The sequence below is a fragment of the Mytilus edulis genome, chromosome 7 (assembly GCF_963676685.1).
Source record: "Mytilus edulis chromosome 7, xbMytEdul2.2, whole genome shotgun sequence".
In the NCBI taxonomy this organism is placed as follows: domain Eukaryota; kingdom Metazoa; phylum Mollusca; class Bivalvia; order Mytilida; family Mytilidae; genus Mytilus; species Mytilus edulis.
In genome coordinates, this window is record NC_092350.1 from 67,784,549 (window position 1) to 67,797,195 (window position 12,647).

General features: G+C 36.0%; 11 non-coding genes across 11 annotated transcripts; all 11 read right to left on the reverse strand.

The window, feature by feature from the left end:
- Window positions 1-181: 181 nt before the first annotated feature.
- LOC139483658 (U2 spliceosomal RNA) lies at window positions 182-374 on the reverse strand. The gene has a single exon (XR_011655073.1). It is a non-coding gene; the product is annotated as a U2 spliceosomal RNA (small nuclear RNA).
- Window positions 375-1,360: 986 nt separating this feature from the next.
- On the reverse strand, window positions 1,361-1,553 carry LOC139483659 (U2 spliceosomal RNA). Its single transcript, XR_011655074.1, has one exon. It is a non-coding gene; the product is annotated as a U2 spliceosomal RNA (small nuclear RNA).
- Window positions 1,554-2,539: 986 nt separating this feature from the next.
- LOC139483660 (U2 spliceosomal RNA) lies at window positions 2,540-2,732 on the reverse strand. Its single transcript, XR_011655075.1, has one exon. It is a non-coding gene; the product is annotated as a U2 spliceosomal RNA (small nuclear RNA).
- A 985-nt stretch (window positions 2,733-3,717) lies between these two features.
- Window positions 3,718-3,910, reverse strand: LOC139483661 (U2 spliceosomal RNA). Its single transcript, XR_011655076.1, has one exon. It is a non-coding gene; the product is annotated as a U2 spliceosomal RNA (small nuclear RNA).
- Window positions 3,911-4,896: 986 nt separating this feature from the next.
- LOC139483662 (U2 spliceosomal RNA) lies at window positions 4,897-5,089 on the reverse strand. Its single transcript, XR_011655077.1, has one exon. It is a non-coding gene; the product is annotated as a U2 spliceosomal RNA (small nuclear RNA).
- A 986-nt stretch (window positions 5,090-6,075) lies between these two features.
- On the reverse strand, window positions 6,076-6,268 carry LOC139483663 (U2 spliceosomal RNA). The gene has a single exon (XR_011655078.1). It is a non-coding gene; the product is annotated as a U2 spliceosomal RNA (small nuclear RNA).
- A 986-nt stretch (window positions 6,269-7,254) lies between these two features.
- On the reverse strand, window positions 7,255-7,447 carry LOC139483664 (U2 spliceosomal RNA). Its single transcript, XR_011655079.1, has one exon. It is a non-coding gene; the product is annotated as a U2 spliceosomal RNA (small nuclear RNA).
- A 986-nt stretch (window positions 7,448-8,433) lies between these two features.
- Window positions 8,434-8,626, reverse strand: LOC139483665 (U2 spliceosomal RNA). The gene has a single exon (XR_011655080.1). It is a non-coding gene; the product is annotated as a U2 spliceosomal RNA (small nuclear RNA).
- Window positions 8,627-9,612: 986 nt separating this feature from the next.
- On the reverse strand, window positions 9,613-9,805 carry LOC139483666 (U2 spliceosomal RNA). Its single transcript, XR_011655081.1, has one exon. It is a non-coding gene; the product is annotated as a U2 spliceosomal RNA (small nuclear RNA).
- Window positions 9,806-10,791: 986 nt separating this feature from the next.
- Window positions 10,792-10,984, reverse strand: LOC139483668 (U2 spliceosomal RNA). The gene has a single exon (XR_011655083.1). It is a non-coding gene; the product is annotated as a U2 spliceosomal RNA (small nuclear RNA).
- A 986-nt stretch (window positions 10,985-11,970) lies between these two features.
- On the reverse strand, window positions 11,971-12,163 carry LOC139483670 (U2 spliceosomal RNA). The gene has a single exon (XR_011655084.1). It is a non-coding gene; the product is annotated as a U2 spliceosomal RNA (small nuclear RNA).
- Window positions 12,164-12,647: the final 484 nt, after the last annotated feature.

Sequence of the window (12,647 nt, forward strand, 5' to 3'; positions counted from 1 at the left end):
AATGATTTACAACAATGAGTAAAACTATACAATTTACGCAAACTCCTTAAATAAGAAAGATATATAGAAAAAGTACACATGTAGTGCTCAGTGAAAAGCATTAGAGAATATTTTACTGGGGCTGTTTCGCAGGCTATTGAAGGGAAAGCTATTTTTCTATTTTAATTTTCTCCCCAAACAGGGGGAGTGAGCCGATCCTGGAGGTACTGCAATACCAGGCCAACTCGTGGCAAGAGCGGTGCAAGCACCTAACATCTCACCTAGTTGCAAAAATCAGTTTAATATCGAAGTACCCACATGGGGTACGTATCAGATATTAAGCTGATAAGAACAGATACTACACTTTGATCTTAGCCAAAAGGCCGAGAAGCGATACTCAAATCTTTCCGAGTTTCCAAAGCCTACAAATCCTATTTCTTACTCAAACACGGTGTTTTAATTTTAACCAAAGCTACACAAATTTTGCAAATTTATATACAAAAAGCACACGAAACACGAGATCTTGCTTTGCTTCAAATACCTGACAGCATGAAACGATTTCTGCATGACAAAACGGGTGTGAAAATAAAAAGCGGCTTGTGAAATACGGCAAGTCGCCAGAATATATTTTTAAACGTATAACATACGTATACGTATTTAATCTTAATCGAACGAAATAACATGATCATGTTGATTCATCCTAGGTCCGACGAACGCAGTTTTTAAAGCCTAGGAAATTTCATTAATCAGAAAATAAATTCAACGCTTTTTCACAATCAGCACGGACTTTTCACTGTCTCGTTTAGTTAACACAAACATAAACAGTTCACCTGTTCTATTTTTTAAAGGAATTGACCGGTACAGCAATTTTTAAATAAATTTCAGAAGGAGGAAAAAACTTACCGGCCGACTGCAGTTTCCATCGTTTGCCCTCGTTCTGAGGCGACGTCGCTATTAACGATGATTGAAACAGTAGAAGGGGACGTAATTCTTTTCCCCGCGTTTTTCCGTAACGCTAAAAATTTATAGAGTTTCTTTTTAGGAACGAGAATACATTAATACACTGACATGTGCTGTTATAAATACAAGCAAGCGACAACAAAAATATTACATTACAAGAAAAGAAAAGAACTTTTTAGAGAACAGACATAAAAAAGAAAAAAAAGAAAATGCAACTTATTTTACATGCACGAGAAGTAGAATGATTTACAACAATGAGTAAAACTATACAATTTACGCAAACTCCTTAAATAAGAAAGATATATAGAAAAAGTACACATGTAGTGCTCAGTGAAAAGCATTAGAGAATATTTTACTGGGGCTGTTTCGCAGGCTATTGAAGGGAAAGCTATTTTTCTATTTTAATTTTCTCCCCAAACAGGGGGAGTGAGCCGATCCTGGAGGTACTGCAATACCAGGCCAACTCGTGGCAAGAGCGGTGCAAGCACCTAACATCTCACCTAGTTGCAAAAATCAGTTTAATATCGAAGTACCCACATGGGGTACGTATCAGATATTAAGCTGATAAGAACAGATACTACACTTTGATCTTAGCCAAAAGGCCGAGAAGCGATACTCAAATCTTTCCGAGTTTCCAAAGCCTACAAATCCTATTTCTTACTCAAACACGGTGTTTTAATTTTAACCAAAGCTACACAAATTTTGCAAATTTATATACAAAAAGCACACGAAACACGAGATCTTGCTTTGCTTCAAATACCTGACAGCATGAAACGATTTCTGCATGACAAAACGGGTGTGAAAATAAAAAGCGGCTTGTGAAATACGGCAAGTCGCCAGAATATATTTTTAAACGTATAACATACGTATACGTATTTAATCTTAATCGAACGAAATAACATGATCATGTTGATTCATCCTAGGTCCGACGAACGCAGTTTTTAAAGCCTAGGAAATTTCATTAATCAGAAAATAAATTCAACGCTTTTTCACAATCAGCACGGACTTTTCACTGTCTCGTTTAGTTAACACAAACATAAACAGTTCACCTGTTCTATTTTTTAAAGGAATTGACCGGTACAGCAATTTTTAAATAAATTTCAGAAGGAGGAAAAAACTTACCGGCCGACTGCAGTTTCCATCGTTTGCCCTCGTTCTGAGGCGACGTCGCTATTAACGATGATTGAAACAGTAGAAGGGGACGTAATTCTTTTCCCCGCGTTTTTCCGTAACGCTAAAAATTTATAGAGTTTCTTTTTAGGAACGAGAATACATTAATACACTGACATGTGCTGTTATAAATACAAGCAAGCGACAACAAAAATATTACATTACAAGAAAAGAAAAGAACTTTTTAGAGAACAGACATAAAAAAGAAAAAAAAGAAAATGCAACTTATTTTACATGCACGAGAAGTAGAATGATTTACAACAATGAGTAAAACTATACAATTTACGCAAACTCCTTAAATAAGAAAGATATATAGAAAAAGTACACATGTAGTGCTCAGTGAAAAGCATTAGAGAATATTTTACTGGGGCTGTTTCGCAGGCTATTGAAGGGAAAGCTATTTTTCTATTTTAATTTTCTCCCCAAACAGGGGGAGTGAGCCGATCCTGGAGGTACTGCAATACCAGGCCAACTCGTGGCAAGAGCGGTGCAAGCACCTAACATCTCACCTAGTTGCAAAAATCAGTTTAATATCGAAGTACCCACATGGGGTACGTATCAGATATTAAGCTGATAAGAACAGATACTACACTTTGATCTTAGCCAAAAGGCCGAGAAGCGATACTCAAATCTTTCCGAGTTTCCAAAGCCTACAAATCCTATTTCTTACTCAAACACGGTGTTTTAATTTTAACCAAAGCTACACAAATTTTGCAAATTTATATACAAAAAGCACACGAAACACGAGATCTTGCTTTGCTTCAAATACCTGACAGCATGAAACGATTTCTGCATGACAAAACGGGTGTGAAAATAAAAAGCGGCTTGTGAAATACGGCAAGTCGCCAGAATATATTTTTAAACGTATAACATACGTATACGTATTTAATCTTAATCGAACGAAATAACATGATCATGTTGATTCATCCTAGGTCCGACGAACGCAGTTTTTAAAGCCTAGGAAATTTCATTAATCAGAAAATAAATTCAACGCTTTTTCACAATCAGCACGGACTTTTCACTGTCTCGTTTAGTTAACACAAACATAAACAGTTCACCTGTTCTATTTTTTAAAGGAATTGACCGTACAGCAATTTTTAAATAAATTTCAGAAGGAGGAAAAAACTTACCGGCCGACTGCAGTTTCCATCGTTTGCCCTCGTTCTGAGGCGACGTCGCTATTAACGATGATTGAAACAGTAGAAGGGGACGTAATTCTTTTCCCCGCGTTTTTCCGTAACGCTAAAAATTTATAGAGTTTCTTTTTAGGAACGAGAATACATTAATACACTGACATGTGCTGTTATAAATACAAGCAAGCGACAACAAAAATATTACATTACAAGAAAAGAAAAGAACTTTTTAGAGAACAGACATAAAAAAGAAAAAAAAGAAAATGCAACTTATTTTACATGCACGAGAAGTAGAATGATTTACAACAATGAGTAAAACTATACAATTTACGCAAACTCCTTAAATAAGAAAGATATATAGAAAAAGTACACATGTAGTGCTCAGTGAAAAGCATTAGAGAATATTTTACTGGGGCTGTTTCGCAGGCTATTGAAGGGAAAGCTATTTTTCTATTTTAATTTTCTCCCCAAACAGGGGGAGTGAGCCGATCCTGGAGGTACTGCAATACCAGGCCAACTCGTGGCAAGAGCGGTGCAAGCACCTAACATCTCACCTAGTTGCAAAAATCAGTTTAATATCGAAGTACCCACATGGGGTACGTATCAGATATTAAGCTGATAAGAACAGATACTACACTTTGATCTTAGCCAAAAGGCCGAGAAGCGATACTCAAATCTTTCCGAGTTTCCAAAGCCTACAAATCCTATTTCTTACTCAAACACGGTGTTTTAATTTTAACCAAAGCTACACAAATTTTGCAAATTTATATACAAAAAGCACACGAAACACGAGATCTTGCTTTGCTTCAAATACCTGACAGCATGAAACGATTTCTGCATGACAAAACGGGTGTGAAAATAAAAAGCGGCTTGTGAAATACGGCAAGTCGCCAGAATATATTTTTAAACGTATAACATACGTATACGTATTTAATCTTAATCGAACGAAATAACATGATCATGTTGATTCATCCTAGGTCCGACGAACGCAGTTTTTAAAGCCTAGGAAATTTCATTAATCAGAAAATAAATTCAACGCTTTTTCACAATCAGCACGGACTTTTCACTGTCTCGTTTAGTTAACACAAACATAAACAGTTCACCTGTTCTATTTTTTAAAGGAATTGACCGGTACAGCAATTTTTAAATAAATTTCAGAAGGAGGAAAAAACTTACCGGCCGACTGCAGTTTCCATCGTTTGCCCTCGTTCTGAGGCGACGTCGCTATTAACGATGATTGAAACAGTAGAAGGGGACGTAATTCTTTTCCCCGCGTTTTTCCGTAACGCTAAAAATTTATAGAGTTTCTTTTTAGGAACGAGAATACATTAATACACTGACATGTGCTGTTATAAATACAAGCAAGCGACAACAAAAATATTACATTACAAGAAAAGAAAAGAACTTTTTAGAGAACAGACATAAAAAAGAAAAAAAAGAAAATGCAACTTATTTTACATGCACGAGAAGTAGAATGATTTACAACAATGAGTAAAACTATACAATTTACGCAAACTCCTTAAATAAGAAAGATATATAGAAAAAGTACACATGTAGTGCTCAGTGAAAAGCATTAGAGAATATTTTACTGGGGCTGTTTCGCAGGCTATTGAAGGGAAAGCTATTTTTCTATTTTAATTTTCTCCCCAAACAGGGGGAGTGAGCCGATCCTGGAGGTACTGCAATACCAGGCCAACTCGTGGCAAGAGCGGTGCAAGCACCTAACATCTCACCTAGTTGCAAAAATCAGTTTAATATCGAAGTACCCACATGGGGTACGTATCAGATATTAAGCTGATAAGAACAGATACTACACTTTGATCTTAGCCAAAAGGCCGAGAAGCGATACTCAAATCTTTCCGAGTTTCCAAAGCCTACAAATCCTATTTCTTACTCAAACACGGTGTTTTAATTTTAACCAAAGCTACACAAATTTTGCAAATTTATATACAAAAAGCACACGAAACACGAGATCTTGCTTTGCTTCAAATACCTGACAGCATGAAACGATTTCTGCATGACAAAACGGGTGTGAAAATAAAAAGCGGCTTGTGAAATACGGCAAGTCGCCAGAATATATTTTTAAACGTATAACATACGTATACGTATTTAATCTTAATCGAACGAAATAACATGATCATGTTGATTCATCCTAGGTCCGACGAACGCAGTTTTTAAAGCCTAGGAAATTTCATTAATCAGAAAATAAATTCAACGCTTTTTCACAATCAGCACGGACTTTTCACTGTCTCGTTTAGTTAACACAAACATAAACAGTTCACCTGTTCTATTTTTTAAAGGAATTGACCGGTACAGCAATTTTTAAATAAATTTCAGAAGGAGGAAAAAACTTACCGGCCGACTGCAGTTTCCATCGTTTGCCCTCGTTCTGAGGCGACGTCGCTATTAACGATGATTGAAACAGTAGAAGGGGACGTAATTCTTTTCCCCGCGTTTTTCCGTAACGCTAAAAATTTATAGAGTTTCTTTTTAGGAACGAGAATACATTAATACACTGACATGTGCTGTTATAAATACAAGCAAGCGACAACAAAAATATTACATTACAAGAAAAGAAAAGAACTTTTTAGAGAACAGACATAAAAAAGAAAAAAAAGAAAATGCAACTTATTTTACATGCACGAGAAGTAGAATGATTTACAACAATGAGTAAAACTATACAATTTACGCAAACTCCTTAAATAAGAAAGATATATAGAAAAAGTACACATGTAGTGCTCAGTGAAAAGCATTAGAGAATATTTTACTGGGGCTGTTTCGCAGGCTATTGAAGGGAAAGCTATTTTTCTATTTTAATTTTCTCCCCAAACAGGGGGAGTGAGCCGATCCTGGAGGTACTGCAATACCAGGCCAACTCGTGGCAAGAGCGGTGCAAGCACCTAACATCTCACCTAGTTGCAAAAATCAGTTTAATATCGAAGTACCCACATGGGGTACGTATCAGATATTAAGCTGATAAGAACAGATACTACACTTTGATCTTAGCCAAAAGGCCGAGAAGCGATACTCAAATCTTTCCGAGTTTCCAAAGCCTACAAATCCTATTTCTTACTCAAACACGGTGTTTTAATTTTAACCAAAGCTACACAAATTTTGCAAATTTATATACAAAAAGCACACGAAACACGAGATCTTGCTTTGCTTCAAATACCTGACAGCATGAAACGATTTCTGCATGACAAAACGGGTGTGAAAATAAAAAGCGGCTTGTGAAATACGGCAAGTCGCCAGAATATATTTTTAAACGTATAACATACGTATACGTATTTAATCTTAATCGAACGAAATAACATGATCATGTTGATTCATCCTAGGTCCGACGAACGCAGTTTTTAAAGCCTAGGAAATTTCATTAATCAGAAAATAAATTCAACGCTTTTTCACAATCAGCACGGACTTTTCACTGTCTCGTTTAGTTAACACAAACATAAACAGTTCACCTGTTCTATTTTTTAAAGGAATTGACCGGTACAGCAATTTTTAAATAAATTTCAGAAGGAGGAAAAAACTTACCGGCCGACTGCAGTTTCCATCGTTTGCCCTCGTTCTGAGGCGACGTCGCTATTAACGATGATTGAAACAGTAGAAGGGGACGTAATTCTTTTCCCCGCGTTTTTCCGTAACGCTAAAAATTTATAGAGTTTCTTTTTAGGAACGAGAATACATTAATACACTGACATGTGCTGTTATAAATACAAGCAAGCGACAACAAAAATATTACATTACAAGAAAAGAAAAGAACTTTTTAGAGAACAGACATAAAAAAGAAAAAAAAGAAAATGCAACTTATTTTACATGCACGAGAAGTAGAATGATTTACAACAATGAGTAAAACTATACAATTTACGCAAACTCCTTAAATAAGAAAGATATATAGAAAAAGTACACATGTAGTGCTCAGTGAAAAGCATTAGAGAATATTTTACTGGGGCTGTTTCGCAGGCTATTGAAGGGAAAGCTATTTTTCTATTTTAATTTTCTCCCCAAACAGGGGGAGTGAGCCGATCCTGGAGGTACTGCAATACCAGGCCAACTCGTGGCAAGAGCGGTGCAAGCACCTAACATCTCACCTAGTTGCAAAAATCAGTTTAATATCGAAGTACCCACATGGGGTACGTATCAGATATTAAGCTGATAAGAACAGATACTACACTTTGATCTTAGCCAAAAGGCCGAGAAGCGATACTCAAATCTTTCCGAGTTTCCAAAGCCTACAAATCCTATTTCTTACTCAAACACGGTGTTTTAATTTTAACCAAAGCTACACAAATTTTGCAAATTTATATACAAAAAGCACACGAAACACGAGATCTTGCTTTGCTTCAAATACCTGACAGCATGAAACGATTTCTGCATGACAAAACGGGTGTGAAAATAAAAAGCGGCTTGTGAAATACGGCAAGTCGCCAGAATATATTTTTAAACGTATAACATACGTATACGTATTTAATCTTAATCGAACGAAATAACATGATCATGTTGATTCATCCTAGGTCCGACGAACGCAGTTTTTAAAGCCTAGGAAATTTCATTAATCAGAAAATAAATTCAACGCTTTTTCACAATCAGCACGGACTTTTCACTGTCTCGTTTAGTTAACACAAACATAAACAGTTCACCTGTTCTATTTTTTAAAGGAATTGACCGGTACAGCAATTTTTAAATAAATTTCAGAAGGAGGAAAAAACTTACCGGCCGACTGCAGTTTCCATCGTTTGCCCTCGTTCTGAGGCGACGTCGCTATTAACGATGATTGAAACAGTAGAAGGGGACGTAATTCTTTTCCCCGCGTTTTTCCGTAACGCTAAAAATTTATAGAGTTTCTTTTTAGGAACGAGAATACATTAATACACTGACATGTGCTGTTATAAATACAAGCAAGCGACAACAAAAATATTACATTACAAGAAAAGAAAAGAACTTTTTAGAGAACAGACATAAAAAAGAAAAAAAAGAAAATGCAACTTATTTTACATGCACGAGAAGTAGAATGATTTACAACAATGAGTAAAACTATACAATTTACGCAAACTCCTTAAATAAGAAAGATATATAGAAAAAGTACACATGTAGTGCTCAGTGAAAAGCATTAGAGAATATTTTACTGGGGCTGTTTCGCAGGCTATTGAAGGGAAAGCTATTTTTCTATTTTAATTTTCTCCCCAAACAGGGGGAGTGAGCCGATCCTGGAGGTACTGCAATACCAGGCCAACTCGTGGCAAGAGCGGTGCAAGCACCTAACATCTCACCTAGTTGCAAAAATCAGTTTAATATCGAAGTACCCACATGGGGTACGTATCAGATATTAAGCTGATAAGAACAGATACTACACTTTGATCTTAGCCAAAAGGCCGAGAAGCGATACTCAAATCTTTCCGAGTTTCCAAAGCCTACAAATCCTATTTCTTACTCAAACACGGTGTTTTAATTTTAACCAAAGCTACACAAATTTTGCAAATTTATATACAAAAAGCACACGAAACACGAGATCTTGCTTTGCTTCAAATACCTGACAGCATGAAACGATTTCTGCATGACAAAACGGGTGTGAAAATAAAAAGCGGCTTGTGAAATACGGCAAGTCGCCAGAATATATTTTTAAACGTATAACATACGTATACGTATTTAATCTTAATCGAACGAAATAACATGATCATGTTGATTCATCCTAGGTCCGACGAACGCAGTTTTTAAAGCCTAGGAAATTTCATTAATCAGAAAATAAATTCAACGCTTTTTCACAATCAGCACGGACTTTTCACTGTCTCGTTTAGTTAACACAAACATAAACAGTTCACCTGTTCTATTTTTTAAAGGAATTGACCGGTACAGCAATTTTTAAATAAATTTCAGAAGGAGGAAAAAACTTACCGGCCGACTGCAGTTTCCATCGTTTGCCCTCGTTCTGAGGCGACGTCGCTATTAACGATGATTGAAACAGTAGAAGGGGACGTAATTCTTTTCCCCGCGTTTTTCCGTAACGCTAAAAATTTATAGAGTTTCTTTTTAGGAACGAGAATACATTAATACACTGACATGTGCTGTTATAAATACAAGCAAGCGACAACAAAAATATTACATTACAAGAAAAGAAAAGAACTTTTTAGAGAACAGACATAAAAAAGAAAAAAAAGAAAATGCAACTTATTTTACATGCACGAGAAGTAGAATGATTTACAACAATGAGTAAAACTATACAATTTACGCAAACTCCTTAAATAAGAAAGATATATAGAAAAAGTACACATGTAGTGCTCAGTGAAAAGCATTAGAGAATATTTTACTGGGGCTGTTTCGCAGGCTATTGAAGGGAAAGCTATTTTTCTATTTTAATTTTCTCCCCAAACAGGGGGAGTGAGCCGATCCTGGAGGTACTGCAATACCAGGCCAACTCGTGGCAAGAGCGGTGCAAGCACCTAACATCTCACCTAGTTGCAAAAATCAGTTTAATATCGAAGTACCCACATGGGGTACGTATCAGATATTAAGCTGATAAGAACAGATACTACACTTTGATCTTAGCCAAAAGGCCGAGAAGCGATACTCAAATCTTTCCGAGTTTCCAAAGCCTACAAATCCTATTTCTTACTCAAACACGGTGTTTTAATTTTAACCAAAGCTACACAAATTTTGCAAATTTATATACAAAAAGCACACGAAACACGAGATCTTGCTTTGCTTCAAATACCTGACAGCATGAAACGATTTCTGCATGACAAAACGGGTGTGAAAATAAAAAGCGGCTTGTGAAATACGGCAAGTCGCCAGAATATATTTTTAAACGTATAACATACGTATACGTATTTAATCTTAATCGAACGAAATAACATGATCATGTTGATTCATCCTAGGTCCGACGAACGCAGTTTTTAAAGCCTAGGAAATTTCATTAATCAGAAAATAAATTCAACGCTTTTTCACAATCAGCACGGACTTTTCACTGTCTCGTTTAGTTAACACAAACATAAACAGTTCACCTGTTCTATTTTTTAAAGGAATTGACCGGTACAGCAATTTTTAAATAAATTTCAGAAGGAGGAAAAAACTTACCGGCCGACTGCAGTTTCCATCGTTTGCCCTCGTTCTGAGGCGACGTCGCTATTAACGATGATTGAAACAGTAGAAGGGGACGTAATTCTTTTCCCCGCGTTTTTCCGTAACGCTAAAAATTTATAGAGTTTCTTTTTAGGAACGAGAATACATTAATACACTGACATGTGCTGTTATAAATACAAGCAAGCGACAACAAAAATATTACATTACAAGAAAAGAAAAGAACTTTTTAGAGAACAGACATAAAAAAGAAAAAAAAGAAAATGCAACTTATTTTACATGCACGAGAAGTAGAATGATTTACAACAATGAGTAAAACTATACAATTTACGCAAACTCCTTAAATAAGAAAGATATATAGAAAAAGTACACATGTAGTGCTCAGTGAAAAGCATTAGAGAATATTTTACTGGGGCTGTTTCGCAGGCTATTGAAGGGAAAGCTATTTTTCTATTTTAATTTTCTCCCCAAACAGGGGGAGTGAGCCGATCCTGGAGGTACTGCAATACCAGGCCAACTCGTGGCAAGAGCGGTGCAAGCACCTAACATCTCACCTAGTTGCAAAAATCAGTTTAATATCGAAGTACCCACATGGGGTACGTATCAGATATTAAGCTGATAAGAACAGATACTACACTTTGATCTTAGCCAAAAGGCCGAGAAGCGATACTCAAATCTTTCCGAGTTTCCAAAGCCTACAAATCCTATTTCTTACTCAAACACGGTGTTTTAATTTTAACCAAAGCTACACAAATTTTGCAAATTTATATACAAAAAGCACACGAAACACGAGATCTTGCTTTGCTTCAAATACCTGACAGCATGAAACGATTTCTGCATGACAAAACGGGTGTGAAAATAAAAAGCGGCTTGTGAAATACGGCAAGTCGCCAGAATATATTTTTAAACGTATAACATACGTATACGTATTTAATCTTAATCGAACGAAATAACATGATCATGTTGATTCATCCTAGGTCCGACGAACGCAGTTTTTAAAGCCTAGGAAATTTCATTAATCAGAAAATAAATTCAACGCTTTTTCACAATCAGCACGGACTTTTCACTGTCTCGTTTAGTTAACACAAACATAAACAGTTCACCTGTTCTATTTTTTAAAGGAATTGACCGGTACAGCAATTTTTAAATAAATTTCAGAAGGAGGAAAAAACTTACCGGCCGACTGCAGTTTCCATCGTTTGCCCTCGTTCTGAGGCGACGTCGCTATTAACGATGATTGAAACAGTAGAAGGGGACGTAATTCTTTTCCCCGCGTTTTTCCGTAACGCTAAAAATTTATAGAGTTTCTTTTTAGGAACGAGAATACATTAATACACTGACATGTGCTGTTATAAATACAAGCAAGCGACAACAAAAATATTACATTACAAGAAAAGAAAAGAACTTTTTAGAGAACAGACATAAAAAAGAAAAAAAAGAAAATGCAACTTATTTTACATGCACGAGAAGTAGAATGATTTACAACAATGAGTAAAACTATACAATTTACGCAAACTCCTTAAATAAGAAAGATATATAGAAAAAGTACACATGTAGTGCTCAGTGAAAAGCATTAGAGAATATTTTACTGGGGCTGTTTCGCAGGCTATTGAAGGGAAAGCTATTTTTCTATTTTAATTTTCTCCCCAAACAGGGGGAGTGAGCCGATCCTGGAGGTACTGCAATACCAGGCCAACTCGTGGCAAGAGCGGTGCAAGCACCTAACATCTCACCTAGTTGCAAAAATCAGTTTAATATCGAAGTACCCACATGGGGTACGTATCAGATATTAAGCTGATAAGAACAGATACTACACTTTGATCTTAGCCAAAAGGCCGAGAAGCGATACTCAAATCTTTCCGAGTTTCCAAAGCCTACAAATCCTATTTCTTACTCAAACACGGTGTTTTAATTTTAACCAAAGCTACACAAATTTTGCAAATTTATATACAAAAAGCACACGAAACACAATTTCGTTTTCGGTCGTTCCTGGCCATTGCTCTATTTTTGGATTTTTGGTTACAAAAAGTATTATGAAAAAATCTCCACTATGAATACACGATAAAATATAGTCCTAAATGTAATCGGTAGATCATTCCTGAACATTAATAGTTTATGAAATATATAACGGATATATAACTGATTTTTGACATTATGATTAGAATCGCAATCTTTTGTAATGCAATGTGGTCCAGCAGTTGTCTTTTTATTAGAACTATTTTACAGGATGCCGAACCAGGAAGTAATTCCTTTTAAGGTCAAATAGTGGACCAGTACCAAAAAAGTAACGACAGATAAGAACTCACTTGCTTTGTTTATACATGTATATGT